Below are 23,489 nucleotides of genomic sequence, written 5' to 3' on the forward strand. Positions count from 1 at the left end.
GCATCAGGAAGGTGAGCGCCGATGCGACTGTCAATCAGGCGATCTTGGACGGTCAGGAAAAACTGTTGGCGCCCATTGGTGCGTGGCAGAAAAGGGGGCGCAGATGTGCGCTGGCGATTGAAGGAAGCTGGCGCAATATGGAACCCCGTCGGCTCGCGCGGTGGAACCCCCTCGGCTCGCGCGGTGGAACCCCGTCGGTTCACGCGACATTGGAGCGCAGGTGAGCGGGCGCGCGGGCACGTGGGCGTGTGGTCGCGCAGGCACGTGGGTGCGCGGGCGAGCGCAGGCGGGCGATGGCGCGTTGACGAGCGATGGCGCGTCTTGGCGAGCAAAGGTCCGTAGGCAAGTGAAGGCGTGTTGGCAAGCGATGGCGCGTCGGCAAGCGATGGCGCGTCGGCAAGCGATGGCGCGTCGGCAAGCGATGGCGCGTCGGCAAGCGATGGCGCGTCGGCAAGCGACGGCGCGTTGGCGAGTGGTGTTGCGTTAACAAAACGCTAGCGCGCGGGCGCGTAGGAGATCGCTGACGTGTAAGAGACTAGGGATGATTAGCGCGCATCGCGCTAATTCAGAAGACGCGCAGGAGCATCAGGAAGGTGAGCGCCGATGCGACTGTCAATCAGGCGATCCTGGACGGTCAGGAAAAACTGTTGGCGCCCATTAATGCGTGGCAGAAAAGGGGGCGCAGATGTGCGCTGGCGATTGAAGGAACCTGGCGCACAGAAGGACAGAAGTAAAGGTGAGCGCTGGCGAGCAGAAAGAAGATCTACGGCAAGACTCAGCTACCGGAGATCGTGGTCCACAGCAGGCGAGTGCTAGATCGCTACTGATGGTGTCCAGGGGACCTGACACGCGTGGAAGATCGATGGCGATCGTTGACGGGCAGGAGATCGCTGACGATTAGGCGAACGTTGATGCGTCTGTGGTCGCTGGCGCGCAGAAGGGCGACGCGTGGAATCCTGTGCGTAGAAGAAGAGTCATTGTCTAAGACCTGAACCGAAGTTCTAGGTTGCGCGGGCGAACGTGGGCACACAGGGCGCGTATCAGGAACTGGAAGCGAAGGTGCGCTCCAACAGGCAGGAGATCTAGAGCACTCAGGAGACCGATGGCGTGCAGGGCGCACAACAGGAACAGCAGGATGTTCGGAGTCCTCAACGATCATCAGGAGAGCGCTGACGAACAGGAGAGCGCTGGCGAACAGGAGCGCGCTAGCGAACAGGAAAGCGCTGATGAGCAGGAGAGCGCCTGTGCGCTAACACTGCAGAAGGGCGAGTAGGGGAACCCTGACACGCAAGGGAAGCACCCCCCGTGGGAGGGAACCCTGACACGCAAGGGAAGCACCCCCCGTGGGAGGCAACCCTTTGCCCCGAAAGGACCGTTGCCCGTCGGATGACGAGGTCAGACTGCTGTCCATCTGCACCAGGGGCGGAAGGTCAGGAAGGCGTTGGAGATCGATCCCCGGAGAGATCTAAGGAGGTAGGAGCTGTAGGCTGCATACGGAGGAGATTCAAAAAGGCGCCTCTTAGCACCCTATAGGGAGATGGGAGGCCCTTACGACATAGCGGACGGTGAGCCTTACGGCGAAGGCGGCCAACAGCAACAACAGCAGAAGAGTCCTCCGAAGAGGAGTCTATGAGTGTACTCCCTCGCGAACGAAAGAGAAACACTTCGTAGAAGAGACGGGTCAGCCAGTGACCTAAAAAGAGCAATCCTCCGAAGAGGGGTCCTGCAGTTGCCCAGCCCTTTGAGCGTAACTGCAGGTGCGACCACTCAGCACCAAGAGCATAGTCGCACGAAATAAAGGCAAGAGTAGAACCCCCCAAAAGGAGAAAAAAAAAACTCAAGCCTGGACAGGAAAACTTCCCTCGGAAGGAAAGTTACCCACCCAAGGAGGCGAGCCTCCTGAGTGTTCTAAAATGAACTGGAGAGCTGTCAATCGTCACGGGAGTACTTCCAGGAGAAGGAGACACGCCCCTGACGAAGATCTATAGGGGAGGCAGCAACAGCCGAATCCGCAGGTCTCAACAAGACAGTTCACTCCGTTGTCACATTACAGAAACGAACTAGATCAGTAACTGTGAAAAAACAGATTTTGAGCGAATCGAAAAATCTATTTTTGGGTGAGATGGCCATGTCGTACTGATGGAAGTTCCTAAAGGGTAGCTTCCTTGGGTATATATAACTACGGCGATATTCCCAGAGAATTTACCTTAAGATACCCAGAATTCTAACTCCTGGAGCGAATATCCCTAATAAAAGAACAAGGGATAACGCGAAATATCAGAGGACGTATTCTTGACACGCCACATAGCAATCTGCACCCCGAACAGAGTTAACACTTCGAAGGGGTCAATTGGCAAGAAAACGAAAACGAGAAAGAAAAGGAGAGCCGCTCGCAAGGTATCTCTCCTCTCCCGTTTCGTAAGCGTGCATTGCGCTGCCCACGGCGCCATCTGTATTCCTTGTAGCAATACACAAGGTGCTACAGATACTGTATGTAGGGAGGGGACCTACAGCCCTTTAAAAGAAAGGGAAGGGTGGGTCCATCAGGACGACATGGCCATCTCACCCAAAAATAGATTTTTCGCTTCGCTCAAAATCCGTTTTTTGGGCTCAAGCCATGTCGTCCTGATGGAAGTATACCAGAGCATTACTGTATCTGTGGATTCTCAAAACGTGCCATACTCCCCGAAGGTATTTCCCGGCCAACTAGACCTAGAGACCTAAGATGTTACCGTCATACATCTTTTCAACTAACCATAGACCATGTTAGTGCTTCCTGCCCCCTACAGGGAAGAGTCCTACTAAACTCTGGAAGTCTCGAAGAGTACATATACCTATGTATGAATAACAGACGAGCCAATATAGTGGTCTTACCCTATATCATGTAAAGCATAGTTTGTAAAGAACCACTGACTCAGAATGAAATATCGACCAGTTCTCCGTTCAATACCGGATTGGACAAAGGTTTATATCCGAGTAGGCGGAAAACTTGCATATCCGCCACCGTCCCCTCAGGGCATGGAGTCCTCCCGCCAAGGGAAAGCATAAACCAATGCAAAGAATGCTTGCATAAAGGAACAATCTATTAGGTTTATCCCAGATAAATATACATAGAACGTAATGCCAAATTATATCAAATAAATTGACACAGGTGAAGGAGACGCAAGTTTATTGACAAACAATAAATAAAACAAGTTAAACAACCATTATATAAATATAAGAGGAGGATAACCAACAAATAAGCATAAGCATGATAGTAAACAGAAACTTGTATATCTGAAAGAAAAACATTAGCGCCACTTTTAACATACCGAGGTATCAAAATTATAAAAGTCTGTATTACTAATCAGTTACATTAGCATTGGAAACGCTCGGCACACATGTCTGCACTTATGCTAGGTTCACCTTTGAAAGTGGAACAGTCAATGTGGGCAACCCAGTGTCCTCACACTTAGTTCGTAGAACAGTTCGTAACTACACACTCACCCCGAAATTAATCGTCCCAATTAAATCCACTGTTCCTCGCAGAGTTAAACAGCAGGGTTAACGACACAACCCACTACTACCACAGACCTCTTTAGTTGCTCCACTTGCTTCGCATAGTGACGAAATAACACTCTGGAAGACTTCCAGCCAATGTATGAACGAAGATGTTCAAAATCCATACAATTAAAGAAATTTAAAGATGAGGCAACTTTCCTCGGATCGTGACCTGCGGGTGTACTGTCTAGATCCGCTCTGCGAATAAAATAGGTGATTTTCGCCCTAAGTTGTTTCAGTGATAAATTTGAGCCTGATGTTTCTCCCCTGAATAGTTGACCACCCCTGAAGTCTGAAGTTCTACGAAGATAGACCTTTAGGCATTCCACTGGACATAGAGATGCATCTTCTTTCAGAGGGCAGATTCTCCATGGACCCCACCTGTTGGTGGGTAACTCGTTCTTGGCGAGAAACGTAGGATCCGGAAATAGGTTCAGTTCTCCCCCATTCAAGAACTGAACACGACCCTCCTCTCTCGAGAGGGCTACAATTTCACTAACCCTGGCCCCCGACGCGAATGCAAATAGGAAAATAACTTTTTGGGTCAAATCCTTTAAAGCACACTCCTCATTGTTCAACAGCGAAGCCAAATGAAGAACTTTATCTAAAGACCATGAAATGGGTTTTGGAGGTGCTGATGGTCTGAGCCTAGCACAGGCTTTCGGAATTTTATTAAAAATATCGTCAAAGCAGATTTACACGTTGATATAGTGTTGGCTGCTAACCCTTGACCATGGAGGTGGATGAAGAAAGATAGGCAGAAGTCCGTCGAGTTCTTTTGCGGATTCTTCGCCTTGACAAAGGCCACCCATTTCCTCCAAGATGACTCATATTGCCTTCTAGTAGATTTGCACTTATATTCCTCTAGGAAGTCTATACTGTCTTTCGAAATCCCAAAACGTTTTCTCACCGCTAGGGAGAGAAAATCATGAGCTGCAGGTTCCGGGTTTTCTGTGATGAAGCGCAGACAGTCGACTTCTGAACTCGCTGGGTCAGAACTGGATCTGGTAACGGTAGACACTTCAGCCGTAGTTCCAATGCCAGAGGGAACCACACGATGTTCAGCCACTTGTGAGCCACTATTGCCGCTACTCCCTTGAAAGATCTCAGTTTGTTGAGGACCCTCAACAGAAGGTTGTGAGGAGGGAACAGGTAAATCCTGGACCATCTGTACCAGTCGAGGGACATCGCGTCCACTGCTTCCGCCAAGGGATCCTCGTACGGGGACACGTAAAGGGGTAACTTCTTGTTGTCTTTCGTCGCAAAGAGGTCTACCTGCAGTTCTGGGACTTGACTCAAGATGAAGGAGAATGATCCTGCGTCTAGGGACCATTCCGACTCTATCGGTGTGAACCTGGATAGAGCGTCCGCTGTCACATTGCGGACTCCTTGAAGGTGAACTGCCGACAGGTACCACTTCTTCTTTTCCGCCAGTCGAAAGATGGCCAACATCACCTGGTTGAGTGGTGGTGACCTCGATCCTTGTCGATTCAAGCATCTCACAATCACCTCGCTGTCCAGCACCAACCTTATGTGGATCGAGCGACGAGGGGAGACTTTCTTCAAGGTAAGGAGTACTGCCATAGCTTCCAGAAAGTTTATGTGAAATGTCTTGAATAGATTGGACCAAGTCCCTTGGGCCTTCTTCCGATGAGAATGACCTCCCCACCCCTCCTTCGAGGCGTCTGTGTGAATAGTCAACGAGGGGGGAGGTGGCTGAAGAAGTACCGACTTCTTTAGTCGCCTGACTTGGGACCAAGGCCTGAGAAACGTACGTAGACGAAGCGGAACTGGTCTTATCAGATCTCTTCGCGCGTTTGATGCATAACTTCTCCAAACTCCGGTTGCATCCTTTAGCTGTGCTCTTAGCACCGGGTCTGTTACTGAGGCAAACTGGAGAGAACCCAGCACTCTCTCCTGTTCGCGTCTTGATAGCCTTTCGGAATCCAGAAGTCTCTTGACAGAACCAGCTATCTCCTTCCTCTTCTTCGCCGGGATGGAGAGTTGGTGTGACACTAGGTCCCAGCGGATTCCCAACCACTGGAACCTTTGAGATGGAGAAAGTCGAGACTTTTTTCTGTTGATCTTGAAGCCTAGATACTCTAAGAACTGGATCACCTGCAGGGAAGCTTGCAAACATTCTGTCTTGGACGCTGCCCACACTAGCCAGTCGTCCAGGTAGGCTACCACCTGGATTCCCTTTAGGCGTAATTATTTGAGAGCTACGCTCGCAAGCTTTGTGAAGATCCTTGGGGCTACGTTTAGCCCGAATAGCATAGCTCTGAAGGCGTAGAGTCTTCGATGTAGCTTGAACCCTAGGTAGGGGGAGAGTTGACGATTGATTGGAACGTGCCAATAGGCGTCTGACAAATCTATGGAGACGGTAAATGCCCTCTTGAGCAGTAAGGTCCTTATGTGTTGCAGTGTTAGCATCTTGAACTTGCAGTTCACAATGAACTTGTTGAGTGGCGACAAGTCCAGAATGACTCTGAGATTTTGCGAGTCCTTCTTGGGAACACAAAACAGCCTCCCTTGGAATATGATGGACTTTACCATTCGGATTACCCTTTTCTCCAACAGTTCTTGAATGTACTCCTCCAGAACGGGGGTGGAGTGTTGGAAAAATCAAGGGCACGGGGGTGGAGTGCTGTACCAGCTCCAACCCAGTCCATTTTTGAGTAGGCTGTGGGCCCAGGGATCGAAGGTCCACCAATCCCGAAAATTCTGAAGTCTCCCTCCTACCGGTATCATCTCACTTTGACTGCTGTTGCCCTGAGGTCTTGCCTCCTTGACCGCGACCACCCCTGAATCCCCTCCCCCTTGAGGGGCGTCTAGACGAACCTCTGGCTGCTCCTCTAGGCTTCGCTCGAAAGGTAGTTGACTGCCCTTCGAACGCTGGGTTAAATGCCGGAGACTGCGTCGACACGGCTTGGGGTACCCACTGGTACGTGGTCGGGGTGTGTGCCACCATCTGGGGCACTGTAGGCATAGGAAATTGCTGTTGCTGCTGCTGTCTGAATGGCTTGGCTGGCTGAGAGGGTAGCCTAGTCTTCTTAGTCTTCCTCTTTGGTTGGGGACCCTCATCCGAGGAAGACTTTCTCTTGAGGGACAGGCCCCACTTCTGGAGAAGGTTTCTATTATCCGTGGCGGCCTTATCTACAACCTCCTTGACCGCTCGCTAGGGAAGAGGTCTTTGCCCCAAATGTTGGAGGAGATTAGCTTCCTTGGCTCGTGCCTCACCGCAGCCGAGGCGAACACGAACTCCCTACAAGCCCTCCTAGCTTTGACGAAGCTATAAAGGTCCTTCGTCACTGTGACTAGGTGTGTCTTAGCCACTACCATGAACATCTCATGGACCTTGGGGTCACTTGCCATTGTCTCCAGAGTTGTTTGATGAGACATTGAGGCAGCAAGTCTTTCTTTTGTCTCAAGCTCCCTCCTCAAAAGAAAGTCAGACAGCTTGGGGAGGTTGTCACCGAACTGACGTCCGGCAATATCAGCCTCCAACTTCCCGACTGAGAGGGTAAGATGGACGTCCTTCCAGTCCTTGTGGTCCATGGGTAGGGCCAAAGACAGAGGTTTACACTCCTCCAAGGAGGGGCATGGCTTACCTGCCTTGACTGCTTTCAGCACAGCCGTAAACCCTTTCTGCATAAAGGGGAAGGCTCTAGCAGGAGAGGACACAAAGGAAGGGTGCTTCTTACTCAAAGCAGGTACCTTCGAGTTTGAGAAGCCCCTCTCTTTCATCGAGCTTGAGAATAAAGCTTGAGCCTTAGCGTGGTCCAAAACTATGACCTCCTTCGGCTCTGTTTCTTCCTTTGAGGCTGGTTCCTTCCTTAGACAGACATAACAGTCTGGATACGACTCCTTGCTGGGCCAGATTTCCACCTCCTCAAGGGGGACTGAGCCCAACTTCTCCAAAATGACGATTTTTCCCGTCGTCATAGGCATGTGCTCAGCATACTTCCAAGGGTTAACATCTGAGCACAAGGGAAGGTCTTTCACGCTCAGCTTCTTCTGGGACCCACGTGATGCTGCAAGTCTCCGCATCTCCAGCTCCATTGCAGCCGCCTTCTCATTATTCTCCCTCTGCATCTGTTGGATCATTCCAACGATGGAGGAAAGGGTCTTTCCCAGCTCATCTGGGAGAGAGGACGATGTTGAGGGAATAGGTTCAGGGGCCTGAACCGGAGTAGCCGACACCTCGTCGACCTCGACCTCTTCATTGTCTGGAGCCTACTCTTCATCCTGGTCTTCTGCCAGAAGGTCATCTTCCAGACGCTCGGACACCTCCGACATCCTATCGTCCAATTGGATGTCCTGCAGGGCGTCCGCGACTTCAGCATCCACAAGGATCTGAACCACTGGTATTTCCACTTGAGGCTGGGGAATCACTGCATCAGTTGACGCCCTAGGGAAAAGGTAAGCCCTCATCTTCTCACTTGGAAGATAAGGCCCAGAAGTGTTCTTCTGAAAGCCCCTTACCCAGGTACGAAGCTTCTCCCTTGCTGCGTCCCTTGACTCCGCCGTCTTAGGAGAATCAAAAGCCTCAGTAATCAGGTTTGTGCACACAGTACATACCTGCGGGTCCCAATACCGGAGATCACCTTTGGAGACTGCGCATGCTGCGTGCCTCCTACACAAATCATGTCCGCAGAAGTTCTTGCTGCGGACGTTGCAGAAAACGCTTCCACACTTCGGATGGTCCTCCTGTAAAGAGAAGAAAATTCCATGAGTATCAAGTGAACTACGTATCACTGGATATACATAGCTTAGCACAACTAAACTAGAAAGGAAAGACACACACTTGTATTTCCCGCACAGTCAATTGCTGCAACCTTCCAGATAATAAAATAGTATGGTTAATCTATTCTAGAACAACCAATGAATAATTTCCAGAGGAAACAGATGTAGCTCACACCCAAAAAATGATTTTAAAATGCTGGATAGTAGACAAGAAAGAACTCACTTTCTTTATCTGTAAGGTTACCCCAAAGGACTGTGCGAGACAACACAACAGTGTTAGAAAAACTTAGTGTTGTAACAAATACTATACTATAGTTTTCTCCCTACAGTATATACTATACTGAAGAATACTGGCTACAGTATAGAAGGTAATGTGCCGGTCGGCACACACCTTAACTAGTTCTAAAGTATACTACTTAAGAACTATAAGGTGGAAGAACGCTGGTTCAAATGCATGTGCCGGCCGGCAACTATACAAGATAGCACCCGGCTGCCGGCCACCCATCGTAGCGGCCAGCAGACAAGGGTGTGATATATAGCCGGCCGGCAAAGGTATACAACCAATGCCGGCCGGCAGCAATAGAACCAGAGAACTCTGACTGCCCGGCTGCCGGCCACTTAGGCCGGCAGCCGGGCTAGAGTACAACACTAGAAGAAAAACAGAATGGATGCCGGGATAAGAGACTGTACTACCTCATAACCCAGCAACCCGAAAGAGTGCACATAAGGAAGGGGAGAATATAACTTCAGGTTTCCTGACCCATGCCATCTGGCTCTACAGACAAACATGGATGAGAGACCAAGGGAGGTCTGGGCAGCACTCAAAGCAGAAGACCCTTGCCGGCCGCCACGCACTGCCGGCCGGCAAGGGACTGAGTCAACCCCACATCCTAACCTATGCTAGGTACAGATGTAGAATGACGGACAGGAATGCAATGGCTAGGCCATCACAAAGGAAAGAGGGGGAAAGGGAGAAGAGGGTCCTGCCAACCTTGCTCTAATAATGAATCACCCGCAGCCAAGAAAACTCATCTTAGCCTAGGGGAGATCCGAGGAGGGAGGCCAACAATACTTGATAAACTCCCTCGGAACCAAAGCAAGGAAGGCGTTGTTATTCACAGAAAAGAGGATCTTATCCTCCACACCGAGAACAACAACACAGGACTAGTCTGCTAGATCACAAGAAGAAGGAATCATCTCGTACAGAAACCTTCGAAAGTGAACTAAGGAGGCTAAGCCTCCTATGTCTGTTGTCAGTCGAGCAAAGGAATCTCAACCAAAAGCTAGACATAAACAGATAGACTAAAAACTCTGTCCTGCCCCCACCCAGAAGCCAGACTTACTGGAAACAGGAAGGAACAGAAACACCCTAATATAGTTGTATCTAAAGTCAATTCAGATAAACCATTAGGGTTAAGCCCAAGGCTTAAACAGAGGGAAAGGGATTGCACACCTTCTCCGAAGAGAAGAGAGCAACCGGGGAGTGTGAGAAAGTATACTAAGGCCCCATAGACAACTAGCCTAGGCGCAAAGAAAATCGATTACCTAAATCACCGAAACTCACTCGTATACTATCTTGGAAGAAATCAACATAATCTTAAATGTATAAAACTGCCTAAAGCTTCAATAAAATTTTAAAACACTCGGAAATCTGAATATCATGCAGAAAAGTACTAGAGCAAACGACTAGGCTACAAGGTCTAGCGTAGGCCAGAATTGGCAAATCCTTCGCCAAAACAAAAATACTAAAAGCATCATATAAAGAAATCCTATGTAACGCTAAACAGCTAAAATTATTAAAGCAAATCAGCAGTGAACGTCGCTCTGGCTAACTAAATAACTCATACCTAGCGAGCGACAGCGTCCAGGACACCTCCGGTAGGCAACAGCTCTTGTAACAACGATATCACTATCAAATCACTTTTAAAATTACAAAGAGCTTACATTTATACATAAAAGAAATAATACTCAACTTATCAGAAGCAGAAGAAGTTGGAGAAAGCATTATAAGTTGAAATAATCCAAGAATTGCGAGTAACACAGGGAAAAAACACAGAGTTGTTGAGCTACGCAAAAAGGAATACAGATGGCGCCGTGAGCGGCGTAATGCACGCTTACGAAACGGGAGAGGAGAGATACCTTGCGAGTGGCTCTTCTTTTCTTTCTCGTTTTCTTGCCAACTGACCCCTTCGAAGTGTTAACTCTGTTCGGGGTGCAGATTGCTATGTGGCGTGTCAAGAATACGTCCTCTGATATTTCGCGATATCCCTGGTTCTTTTACTAGGGATATTCGCTCCAGGAGTTAAAATTCTGGGTATCTTAAGGTAAATTCTCTGGGAATATCGCCGTAGTTATATATACCCAAGGAAGCCATCCTTTAGGAACTTCCAACAGGACGACATGGCTTAAGCCCAAAAATAAAAACAAAAAACATTAGTTAACATTCATTCCCCCGAGAAGGCTCCGAAGAGGAATCCCGAGGGAAAAGAAAATGACAAATTCAAAGATAATTTGTATTTTTCCTAACCATACAAACCTTAGCTATTTACAAAGGGTATTACTCTTAGCGAAGCTGAAATGACGAGCCAATAGTTTTTAACGAGGGTTAATTACCCCCGCGCTAGTTAGCGGGGGGTGGGGAAGGGTAGCTTGCTACCCCTCCCCCCTCCACACACCGGTGACTTGCTTCACTTCACTTAGAGGTAGGACTTGACTTGGGGGTCAGGGATGGCGGGCACATATGTGTAAATAGCTAAGGTTTGTATGGTTAGGAAAAATACAAATTATCTTCGAATTTGTCATTTGTTCCGTAACCGAAATACAAACCACGCTATTTACAAAGGGTGACTTACCCCTTAGGAAGGGTGGAAAGTCCCCAGCCTTACTGACTTCGGCTTGCCCAGGGGCTCGATCCCTCAGTGAGCAGCACTAGAGAGAGGGAGCCCCTGTACCTCACAGGTAACGAGTGGCCTACATAAGTAGTGTGAAGAGGAGAGTGTGACTCGTCCTATGAAGTTGACCTTGAGACCTTCAGATAGGAATTCTAGGATAGGACGTTCCCCATACCACCTCGTCAGGGTATGGGAGACGCAACAGTATTAAGCTTAATACTAGGAGCACAAAGAAGCATGGGTTACCTGCAGAGGTCGAGGTCAGCTATGCGAGGACCAGGATGCTGCTTCCCCAAGAGAGGGGAGAATGAAGAAAGAAGTAAGGGTCAGACATACTCTTTCATTCACACAGACTAAGACCGGGTAACAACGCCCTCAACCTACTGCTACTTGTCCAAAAAGGAGCCTGAGGTTAGACCAGCTGTTGTGCAGCCACCACAGGGCCGATAGAGAACGTATCGAGGCTCCTGTGGGTCACGTCTTGCAGGTAGTGGGCTGTGAAGGTCGTTTGACGCTTCCAGACCCCAGCTTGAAGTACCTGCGTCACAGAGAAGTTTCTCTTGAAGGCCAGGGAAGTAGCAATACCCCTGACATCGTGGGCCCGAGGGCGACGTGACGGAGGAGGGTCAGGATTCAGGGCATGGTGGATAACCATTCGAATCCAAGCAGAGATGGTGTTCCTGGTGACCCTCCTCTTTGTCCTGCCTGTGCTCACAAACAAAGCTCGCACATGAGGACGGACTGCAGCCGTTCTCTTCAAGTAGTACCTCAGACACCTCACTGGGCATAGTAGCAGCTGGTCTGGGTCGTTTGTTACAGAACGGAGACTCGTGATCCTGAAAGAGTCGAACCGAGGATCCGGCACTCCAGGATTCTGAGTCTTGGCCACAAACTCAGCGACGAACCTGAACGTTACCTCCCCCCATCCCCTTGAATGGCCGATGTCGTACGAGAGACCATGAAGTTCACTAACTCGCTTGGCCGAGGCCAAGGCGAGTAGGAAAGCCGTCTTCCAAGACAGGTGGCGATCGGAGGCCTGGCGTAATGGCTCGAAGGGAGGTCTCTTGAGAGACCTGAGGACTCGAACCACGTTCCAAGGAAGGGGTCTCACTTCCGACTGGGGGCAGGTAAGCTCATAGCTACGTATGAGTAACGAGAGTTCTAGCGATGAAGAAATATCCACGCCCTTCAATCTGAAGGCCAAGCTTAAGGCTGAGCGATAGCCTTTCACTGCCGAGACAGAAGGGCGCATTTCTTCTCGCAGATACACAAGGAAGTCCGCTATTGCTGGAATAGTGGCATCGAGTGGAGAGATACCCCTTCCACGACACCAACCACAAAAGACTCTCCACTTCGCTTGGTAGACTCCCTCAGAGGACCTTCACAGGTGCCGAGACATTCTCTCCGCAACCTGTTGCGAAAAGCCTCTCTCCGCGAGGAGACGCTGGATAGTCTCCAGGCGTGAAGCCGAAGCGAGGCTACGGCCCTGTGAGGGACACCGGAGTGGGGTTGTTTGAGAAGCTCGTGTCTTGGAGGAAGCTCCCTTGGGAGTTCGGTCAGGAGTTGCAGAAGGTCCGGAAACCATTCAGCGTGATGCCATAGCGGGGCTACTAGAGTCATGGAACAGTTGACCGATAGTCTGGTCCTGTTGAGCACCCTTCTCATCAGACAGAATGGTGGGAAGGCGTACACGTCGATGTTGTCCCACCGTTGCTGGAAAGCATCTTGCCAGAGTGCCTTGGGGTCCGGGACTGGTGAGCAGTACAGGGGCAGCTTGAAGTTCAAGGCTGTCGCGAACAAGTCTACCGTCGGGGAACCCCACAAAGTCAGGACTTTGTTGGCTATCTGAGGATCCAAAGACCACTCGGTACTCACTATCTGCGAAGCCCTGCTCAGACTGTCGGCGAGCACATTCCTCTTGCCAGGAATGAAGCGAGCTGATAGTGTTATCGAGTGGGTTTCGGTCCACCTCAGAGTCTCTACTGCAAGATGGGATAGCTGTTGCGAAAAAGTGCCTCCCTGCTTGTTGATATAAGCCACTACCGTGGTGTTGTCGCTCATCACCACCACGGAGTGACCCGCCAGGAACCGTTGGAACTGTTGAAGGGCCAGAAAGACGGCCTTCAATTCTAGCAGGTTGATGTGTAGGCACTTTTCTGATTCTGACCAAAGGCCTGAGGCCCTCTGGTTCAGAACGTGCGCCCCCCACCCTTCTTTTGACGCGTCCGAAAACAGAGTCAATTCCGGGGGGAGGACGAGAAGACTCACTCCCTTTCGCAGGTTCTCGTCGGCCAGCCACCACCGCAAGTCCGTCTGTTCCAGAGACCCCATTGGGATCAGAATGTCCGGGGAATCGGATCCTTGATTCCACCGGGACTTGAGCCGCCATTGAAGGGATCTCATCCTGAGGCGGCTGTTTGGAACCAGATGGGCCAGGGAGGATAGGTGGCCTAAGAGACGTAACCACGATTGGGCGGGGAGTTCTTTTCGCCTGAGGAAAGGTTCCGCCACCCTCCTCAGCCTTGCTATCCGGTCGTCTGATGGAAAGGCTTTGTGGAGATTGGTGTCTATTAGCATGCCTAGATAAACCAGTCGTTGGGACGGCTGCAGAGAGGACTTCTCGAGGTTTACCACGATCCCCAGATCCTGGCAAAGATCTAGAAGCCTGTCTCGGTGTCGAAGAAGGGTCGACTCCGAGTCTGCTAGGATCAGCCAATCGTCTAGGTAACGAAGGAGACGAATGCCGTTCCTGTGCGCCCAAGTCGAAATCAGGGTGAACACTCTGGTGAACACCTGAGGAGCTGTGGAGAGACCGAAACACAGCACCTTGAACTGGTAGATCTTGTTGTCTAGGCAGAATCTCAGGTACTTCCTGGAAGACGGATGGATTGGGATCTGGAAGTACGCATCCTTTAGATCCAGTGTACACATGAAGTCTTGTGGTCTCACCGCAAGTCTGACCGTGTCTGCTGTCTCCATGCTGAACCGGGTTTGTTTAACAAACCTGTTCAGAGCCGAGAGATCGATGACGGGTCTCCAGCCTCCAGTAGCCTTCTTTACAAGAAAGAGTCGACTGAAGAAGCCTGGAGAGCCGTCCACGACCTCCTGGAGAGCACCCTTCTCGAACATGGTCTCGACTTCGACCTGAAGGGCCAGCCCCTTTGCCGATCCCATGGCATGGGAGCTCAAAGACACTGGATTCGCTGTCAGGGGAGGTTGAGATGACGTGAACGGGACGCGATAACCTTGGCCGATCACTGAGACCGTCCAAGCATCGGCCCCGTGATGTTGCCACCTGCGAACGCAACGTTGAAGGCATCCCCCCACAGGTGGACACGCAGGGGGACTGCCACCCCTAGGACTTGCGGCCGCGGCCGCCACCCCTAGAAGTCTTGCCTCCCCTGGAGGACTTACCGCCCCTCTTGACCTTGGCTGGAAAGGGCTGGGGCTTAGACACCACTTTCTTAGCTGCCGGTGCCTGTTTGGGAGCCTTACAAGGCTGTTGCTGCTGTTGTGGCGGGGCTGGAGGCTTATAGGGCCGAGTTGTAAGGGCCCTGTGGAGGAGGGAGTCCGTGCTGGATTTCCTCCACCTCTCAGCCGTTCGCTCCAAGTCTTGAGGCTCAAACAGGCTCTCCCCCAGGAGGGAGGCATGTCGGAGCCTACACACATCTACGGCGGGGACCTTTGGATGGAATCTCTCGGACACAGCATCGCGACGCTTCAACACCGAGTTGGCCCACAGGGTGGTAACCTGGTGCGCCAAAAACTCGATGGAGCGGGTGCCTGAGAGCAAGAAGGTCTCTAGGGCCTTCCTATTGGTCTCCTTGGACAAGTCCTCCGATCGCAATAGGATGCCCAGAGATCCTAACCAGAAGTCCAGCCACGAAGTGGCCTGCATGGCACACTTAGCGACATTCTCGTGGTTAAGGATCTCTGCCGCCGAGAACGACACCTGCCGGGCAGAGAGTTTCTCCAAGGGAACTCCCTTCGCCAGCTCCTCCACAGAGTGATGGAGAGGAAGAGCGAGGTTGTGCTCACCCAGGATCTCGAAATACCTCCTCTGCTGAAGGCGAGGAGGAGGGATGAGTTTGTTCCCGGCAGTGGAACGACTGGAGGAGGCAAGAAGTGCGAGCTGAGCATTGGCCCTAGCTCTGGCACTCTTCAGCCCCCGAGACCAGGGCAGAGCTGCACTGGTCTTAGGGGCCTTCCGAACGTCAAACACTTCATCCAGAATCGTGTCTTTGCCTTCACGGGGGGGGGATGACTGGATCCGTAAGACTGTTAAGTTGCCTTATCAGGCTTAGGACCTGCCAGAAGGCATGTTCGGACTCTTGCTGTTCTCCTCCCTGCGGGCTGGCAGCTAAGTCTCCTGCCCCAGGAATCTCTTCCTGGGGTGATACGTGGACATTCCCCTGGGTAGTCGTGGGTTCCTGACGAATCCTTGCAGAGGATTTAGGGATGGTCTTGGAATCCTTGGGTTCCCTCCTGGGAGGGATACAGGATCCCAACAACGAGGTTCGAGGGGCCCCTTCCTCACGAGACGATTCTCCTGCCTGAAGCAAAGTCTCCACCCCTGGTGCCGAGGGGAAGACTACCGCCCCACTGGACTCACCTGAGGACGGAAAGGCCTCGTCCACGGGAGAAGGAGAGAGTACTCGTGCAGGAGAGGGGACCCTCGAAACCGACCTCTTGGGAACCAACTTCGCCCTGGGGGAAGTCACCACGAAGTCCACTCCTCTCTTTCTCTTCAGCGTAGGAGAGACAGCCGCTGGTTTGTTACCCTGGCCGGCGAGTGCTGGTTTCATAACCCTCAGTAACGCCCGTGCCAGCGGACCAAACCAAGTCTGCTGCTCAAAGGACACAGAGTCCGAAATCCTCGCTAAGGTGAAAGGGATCGGGCGATCCTTCGGAGTGGACACGACGGTACCTGCCTGAAAAGAAGGTGGGGAAGAATGCTGTACTGACCTGTCTTCGTCCTGCAATACCAACCTGTGCTTGGATGGAGGTGATCCCGAGTGCCGTCTAGGAGCACGCGTCCCTGCTGCTACCACCGGCTGTGGAATTCGCCGCGAACTATGGTCGCGCGGGCGCGCAGGCGAGCGATCGCGCGGGCGCGCAGGCGAGTGGGCGTGAGGGTGGGCAGGTAAATGAACATGTGTCCGAGGCGACGAACGCAAGCGATGGCGAGGGATCGTGCTGCCGCGTAGGTGAAGAAGATCGCTGGCGATAATGACCACGTGATGGTAAGCGATGGCGAGCAGCATGTGTAGGTGAATGATCGCGTGATAGGGTGCGATGGTGATCAGCATCCGCAAGAGGGCGGTCGTTCAGGGTTGTGCGATGAGGAGCAGCATGCGTAAGCGGGCGATCGTGCAGGGTTGTGCGATGGAGAGCAGCATGCGCAGGTGAATGATCGCGTGAAAGGGTGCGATGGTGATCAGCATCCGCAGGAGGGCGATCGTTCAGGGTTGTGCGATGAGGAGCAGCATGCGTAAGCGGGCGATCGTGCAGGGTTGTGCGATGGCGAGCAGCATGCGCAGGTGAATGATCGCGTGAAAGGGTGCGATGGTGATCAGCATCCGCAGGAGGGCGATCGTTCAGGGTTGTGTGATGAGGAGCAGCATGCGTAAGCGGGCGATCGTGCAGGGTTGTACGATGGCGAGCAGCATGCGCAGGTGAATGGTCGCGTGAAAGGGTGCGATGGTGATCAGCATCCGCAGGAGGGCGATCGTTCAGGTAGTGCGATGAGGAGCAGCATGCGTAAGCGGGCGATCATGCAGGGTCGTGCGATGGCGAGCAGCATGTGTAGGTGATCGCTGGCGAGCTGGCGTTGAGGCTGACGAGGAGAGTCCCCCCCGGAGGACGAAGACCCAAAAAGGCGCCTCTTAGTCCCCCTGTAAGGGGAAGGGAGGCCCTTGTGGCGTAGAGGGCGGTGAGCCTTACGGCGGAGGCGGCCTCGTGGGAGATCGTCGGGACCATCGGTCCTCCGAAGGGGAGTCTCCGTCAAAACACTTCCCTCAGAAGGAAGCTGGACAGCAGTCGAGACCGAAGGACTCACTTCCCCCTTCGAAGGAACTGCCTCGCTATGGGAGGCGACGCCCTCTCCCCCGACCGAAGGTAGGGAAACAGAACAAGGGCCTGCGCTCCCACTCGGACGACTCTCCTTAGGAGGCGGACGAGGGGGAGCTTCGGAGGAGGTTTGGGCGGCGGAAGAAGAGTCCCAAGAACCTTCCTCCTTCAAGGCTAACCCCGGAGGAGAACGGTCTCTCTTGGACTTCTTCTTACGCCGACGGCCAAACCTCTCCCACTGGGAGGCAGACCACTCCCTGCATTCACGGCACGTTATCCTGGTCGCACCGTCGGCCCCGACATTGAGGGCAGAGGGTGTGAGGATCCGTAATCACGTCCGACATGAAAGTCCCACAAGGACGGCCGGCAACTCCAGGGCATGTACGCATATTAAATAAAAGAAAATAACTGAAGGTCAACTTCCAACCAATCACACAAGCTGAAAAGAAAAAGAAGAAAATTAAAGGCTGTCACGAAGGCGATGAACAGACACGTCTGATCACCGCCGAGCCAAAAGTGAAGTGAAGCAAGTCACCGGTGTGTGGAGGGGGGAGGGGTAGCAAGCTACCCTTCCCCACCCCCCGCTAACTAGCGCGGGGGTAATTAACCCTCGTTAAAAACTATTGGCTCGTCATTTCAGCTTCGCTAAGAGTAATACCCTTTGTAAATAGCGTGGTTTGTATTTCGGTTACGGAACAAACAAGAATTACACAACAGGCACGTGCCCTCACAACCACTTACACTCACGGAAGGAGAGCTGTAACCAACACAGAATTATAACAATTATAATTATGTAACTATGTAATTATGTACAGTACAGTAATTTAAAAATGAATGAACACTAAAAAAAGAACGAAAACCCCGAAAGGAATCGTTCTACAAAAGCTGAAAAATTAACAAATACAATTAGATTCATAAACTAATTGAGACAAAACGTACGGCGTAGCAACCCCACCCACACGGGAAGGAAGCTACTCAGATGTAGTAACGTAGTAAGGGTGAACGACCTCAAAAGAGAGAGAGAGAGAGAGAAAGACCGTAGTCAAACTCGATCGCGACCCATGAAATTACACCGTGGTGGCCTAACTGCCGAGGGCTCCACGGAGATATCGTAAACTACACACATAAGCACAAAGTCTGAAAAGGAAACTTATAGATTTTTATACTCAAATATATACATAAACACGAAAAAATGTTTACATATATATTGAGTAAAAGAAAAGTAAGTGATTAATTAAAGACAAAACAAACAATGGCTGCCAAGCGAGGACAAAGACAGAGACGTCTGTCCATTGTCCGTGCCAAAAGTGAAGTGAGACATTTCACCGGTGTGTGAGGGAGAGAGGGGTACTACCCCTGCTAACTAGCGTGGGGTAGGAAACCCTCGTTAAAATCTAATGGCTCGTCATTTCCGCTACGCCAAAAGTAATACCCAATGTAAATAGTGTGGTTTGTATTTCGGTTATGGAACAACTCACCTTTCCGATGGTGAGGGCGAACGTCTTGGGAGGCGCCCACAGGTACGTTCGAGGGGACGTCTGCTTATTTGATACAGCCTCTCGTCTCCTTTCGCCTTTCGACATTCCTTCTCCCAGGGGTTGGGGAGCTTGGAAGAGGTCTAGGACTAGGAGGACGACAGACACGAGCAGGCGCACCATCCACTGCACTTAACTTCACTGCACTTGCACCTTCACCTTTCAATAGACGCACATCGGACATCAACTGTGTCCTGTCCGCAGCCAAAGATTCAACTTTAGCGCCAAGAGCTTGAATCGCCACTAACATATCTTTTAGTGAAGGTTCATTAGCAATTGCAATAGTGGGATCAGGATCTACCACTACAGGTGAAGGAATAGGATTAATGACATGGGAGGAGGAAATATCTCTAGAAGAGCGAGAAGAACTACGCCTCAATCTATCCCTTTTAAGTTTACGCCTGTATTTATCAAAATCAATCCATTCATGCTCTGACAGCAAAACACATTCGTCACAGCGATCACCTAAATCACACTCGTTACCACTACATGCAACACAGAGAGAATGGGGGTCAAGAGAGGCTTTAGCCATACGGGTCTTACACCCCCTAGTCACACATAACCTAAAAGTTATGGGGGGAGTGGCCATTTTGAAAAATCTAAGAGAATTCAGACAAGCAAAGGTCAAAAATCATCTAATCCAAACAAAATCAAGAAATATCCAAAGCGAGATCAAAAACAAGCGGGAGTCAATAACCAAAGATTTGTACTTCACCAAAAAAACGATCAGTAATGACGGAGTAGAATTCACGTGTCGCCGCTAGTGACAGCAGGGAATATATGAGGGTCACTGGAATGGTTCCCAGGTACCTCGCTAGGGTGCAGGGGTGGTACACCTGGCTATCCAACTGGCGGTTAGCGCGAGTTTCAAATTTTCTGCCGTTGACGTCGGGGACGTAAGCTATATATATAAAACTACCGGGTAAGTCTTGTGTTTAAAAACTTATATTCACTGTTCGAAATATTGTCCCATCCGTAACTATAATTTTACCGGCTAGTATTCCTAATAGCTTATGTCACCCACAACGCTGTTTAGGGATCACCGCCCCGAAAAGTTGGCTAAGAGTTTGGTCGGATGATATACACAACGAACCTTTTTAGACCTTTCCAATGAACCAAAGAACACTAATTCCGAGCTACGCATACCCCTTATTTCTGTGCCCTGTCCTTTATACCTTGACATAGTGCACTCTTCCCCTTCACCGCCATACGACCTCGGGACCTTTCTGAGCCCAAGAACACCTCTTAACTCCTCGTAGTTCCTCATATACGCATACCCCTTATTTTCGTGTCCTGTCCCTTATACTGTATGGTACCTTGACATAGTGCACCGATCTTCCCCACCACCATACTCAGTACCTTGAGACCTTTCCAAGAAGCCCAAGAATGCCTCCTAACTCCCTGTGGTTGTTGAGATACGCATACGTCGTAATTAATGGTTTTCGCGTCCCTACCCCTTATAAGAAAGGGTATGCCCATCCTCACACAACTACTGTATACGTCTTAGGACCTCGAAACCTTTCCAACGAGCTCAAGAAAACCTCTTAACTTCATGTAGTTCCTGAGATACCCTTACCCTTAATTTTACGGTTTTCTCATTCATACCCCTTATACGGAGCGGTAATAGTTTACAACACCACACTCTCCATTTACTCCAATATAATGTAATCCTGCAGTTCTCACCTTCTTGCACAGTAATTACTGTATGTGGTTATTCAAATTCTGGGAAAGCAACAATTAGCAAGATATGTTGAAGAAGGGAGAAGGGGTTATAAAAAGAAAATAGCTCGGTTTCCTCACGAAACGACTTGGAACTGACGTCAACATAGTCAACCAAACAGAATTCGTGATGCCAGCGTACATTTGATATACTCTATATTCAAAATATACTTAATAAAAATAGAGTGATTACTAAAAAGTGTCACTATTTCTAAATTGCATATTTTGTGGACACTTTTGAGTAATTAATCCATTTTTAATTAAGTATATTTTGAGATACTACCGCTAGAGAGTTATGGGGTCTTTTGACTGGCCAGACAGTACTACATTGGATCCTCCTCTCTGGTTACGGTTCATTTTCCCTTTGCCTACATACACACTGAATAGTCTGGCATATTCTTTACATATTCTCCTCTATCCTCATACACCTGACAACACAGATTACCAAACAATTCTTCATCACCCAAGGGGTTACTGCACTGTAATTGTTCAGTGCCACTTTCCTCTTGGTAAGGGTAGAAGAGACTCTTTAGCTATGGTAAGCAGCTCTTCTAGGAGAAGGACACTCCAAAATCAAACCACTGTTTTCTAGTCTTGGGTAGTGCCATAGCCTCTGTACCATGGCCTTTCACTGTCTTGGGTTAGAGTTCTCTTGCTTGAGGGTACACTCGAGCACACTCTCCTATCTTATTTCTCTTCCTTTTGTTTTGTTAAAGTTTTTATAGTTTATATAGGAGATATTTATTGTTGTTACTCTTCTTAGAATGTTTTATTTTCCTTTTTTCCTTTCCGCACTGAGCTATTTTCCCTGTTGGAGCCCCTGGGCTTATAGCATACTGCTTTTCCAACTAGGGTTGTAGCTTAGTAAGTAATAATAATAATAATAATAAATGGGGAGCGTGGTGTTGTAAACTATTACCGGGAGGGCTACTCCCATTGCCACACTCCCTATACGTCGTGGGACCTCCGGCCCTTTTCCACAAGCCCAAGAACACCTCTTAACTCTTGTGGTTGCCGAGAAACTTTTACTTTAAAAAAGCTTACGTTTCATGCTTTTTTTTTTTTTATCTGTTGATATAGGACCTTACGGCAAGACCCCTATTAAAGGAGAAGAGATTGGGTTTTTTAGGGGGGGAAGGGGGCTTTGCAAGGCCCCTGAATAACATTCTGATTTTCCATTCGAACAGATATATGTTCCAAATTCAATCTTGCTAGATATAAGATGAAAACAGAACAACAATGAAGTAAATTGTATTTATATAATAATAATTGGAAAAATTGTATAATTGACTGAATAAAAAGATATACAACCTCAACAAGGGTGAATACAAACTTAACAAAGGGGTGAAATCAAAACTGCGAGTTGCAGCTTTGCGCTGCAGCCTCAGTTCAAACATGGACTTGGCATCAATTTCCCATCAGAATAAAGATATCAAATACACATTTCTACCCTAACCTTTCATTATTAACATGATTAATAAAATAAGTGCATTTATTAAATTGTACATTTCGATTTTATAATATAAAACGTTGAGCCCTTTGTTATGTTCAAACAAGTAACGAAGCTTTTGTATATCAGCAACCAGTTCCTCATGCGTTGATTAAAACTGGACAGCAACTAATCGAAACTTTCCCCCCCCCCCAACCTAACTTACAAGCTACTGTATGTCCTTACCTACATAACTAACGGGGGGGGGGGGGGGGTTGGCTAACGGCTCCTACGACCCCCCATACACTCCCATTCTAAGTTAGCTATAATAATACATACACCCCCAAGTAACTTATGACAGCAGTAACTCGTACCAGTTTTTTTTTTCCTGAACTACCGGATGGGAAGAGGCTCCTATGGCAGGTGCAGCCGACTTAATAAACAAAATGGGAATTTAGTGTAAAAAAATCTGTAACTTTACTAATAGAGGTTTCAACCAGCAGTATATGGGATTCAAAATATGGCATTTGCAAAGATCTATTCAACTATGTGAATTCCAATGTCCTAACTGACATTGCACTATTCTATAAAGAAACCGCTTAGCCAAACCAGATGGTAGCACTTCATACTAACGGTCTAGTAGTCTCATTTACTATTAACATATGCAAAATGTAGTTTAATCAAATTACCTTGTAATTTCTGGAAGCCGGCAAAATTTCCCCCCATGATTACCGTCGTTTCATATATTGTACTTCGAAAATTATAAACTCTTGTCGTAATTGGAGGTGCAAATCGTACCAGGTAAAATTAGTCGTATCCTATCTGGTAGGCCTATGATCCTTGAGGCTTGTGTCAATCATAGTTTGTTACTGGTCTCCATCCTTTTTTTATATTTCACTCAAATCCACACCTTTCAGTTTCATAAAAGTTTAACGTAAATGTTAGTTTCATTATCACATCACTAAAAATCACATGAAAACATTACTTGGTCCATTGTCCAATCGGGAGTTTACAACTACAGGTCCGACTCCACAGCTTCACAAAAAGACACTTCGGGTCAGGGAAGTTTCTTACGACAAGAACTTTCTATAGGTTAAAAAAGTTATATATTTTGTTAGTTGAATATAAAATAAAACAATATAAGTTAAAGAATATTTTTTTATTATGATATAATTATCTTCAATAATAATATCAGCAATTACATTTTTTTAAAGTTTTAAGTGAACGAAAACATCGTAAACGTAAACATCTTGCGAAAAAGGTCTTTTTATTTTTTATTTTTTTTTTAATATCGAGATGTATGAAAAATTTGCCACCACAAAAATTTTGTTCCCCTGACATATCATGAAAACATTGTCTTGTTACAATGAATAATAATTAAAGTTAAAAACGTACAAGGACTATGTATTATAGACCTATTTCGATCTAAATCAAATTAGAGCCAGTAGATTTTGTTTGCTATTATACATATTCACACAATAAAAGAGAAGGAATATGAAAGTCAGCTTGTGCTGGTAAAATGAACTTGATTTTTAAGTCAACATTACTTCAAAATTAATA

At 49.0% G+C, this 23,489-nt stretch overlaps 1 protein-coding gene across 2 annotated transcripts in view; it reads right to left on the reverse strand.

The window, feature by feature from the left end:
• The window catches only part of LOC137627652 (uncharacterized), an 830,137-nt gene extending 807,181 nt beyond the window's left edge, over nucleotides 1–22,956 (reverse strand). For both annotated transcript variants that reach the window (XM_068358810.1, XM_068358806.1), the window contains exon 1: nucleotides 22,619–22,956. The gene's annotated coding sequence lies outside the window, so the exon portion shown is untranslated. The remainder of the gene's footprint in view (nucleotides 1–22,618) is intronic.
• Between the last annotated feature and the right edge of the window lie 533 nt (nucleotides 22,957–23,489).

Source organism: Palaemon carinicauda, chromosome 35 (assembly GCF_036898095.1).
Source record: "Palaemon carinicauda isolate YSFRI2023 chromosome 35, ASM3689809v2, whole genome shotgun sequence".
Taxonomy (NCBI): Eukaryota; Metazoa; Arthropoda; class Malacostraca; order Decapoda; family Palaemonidae; genus Palaemon; species Palaemon carinicauda.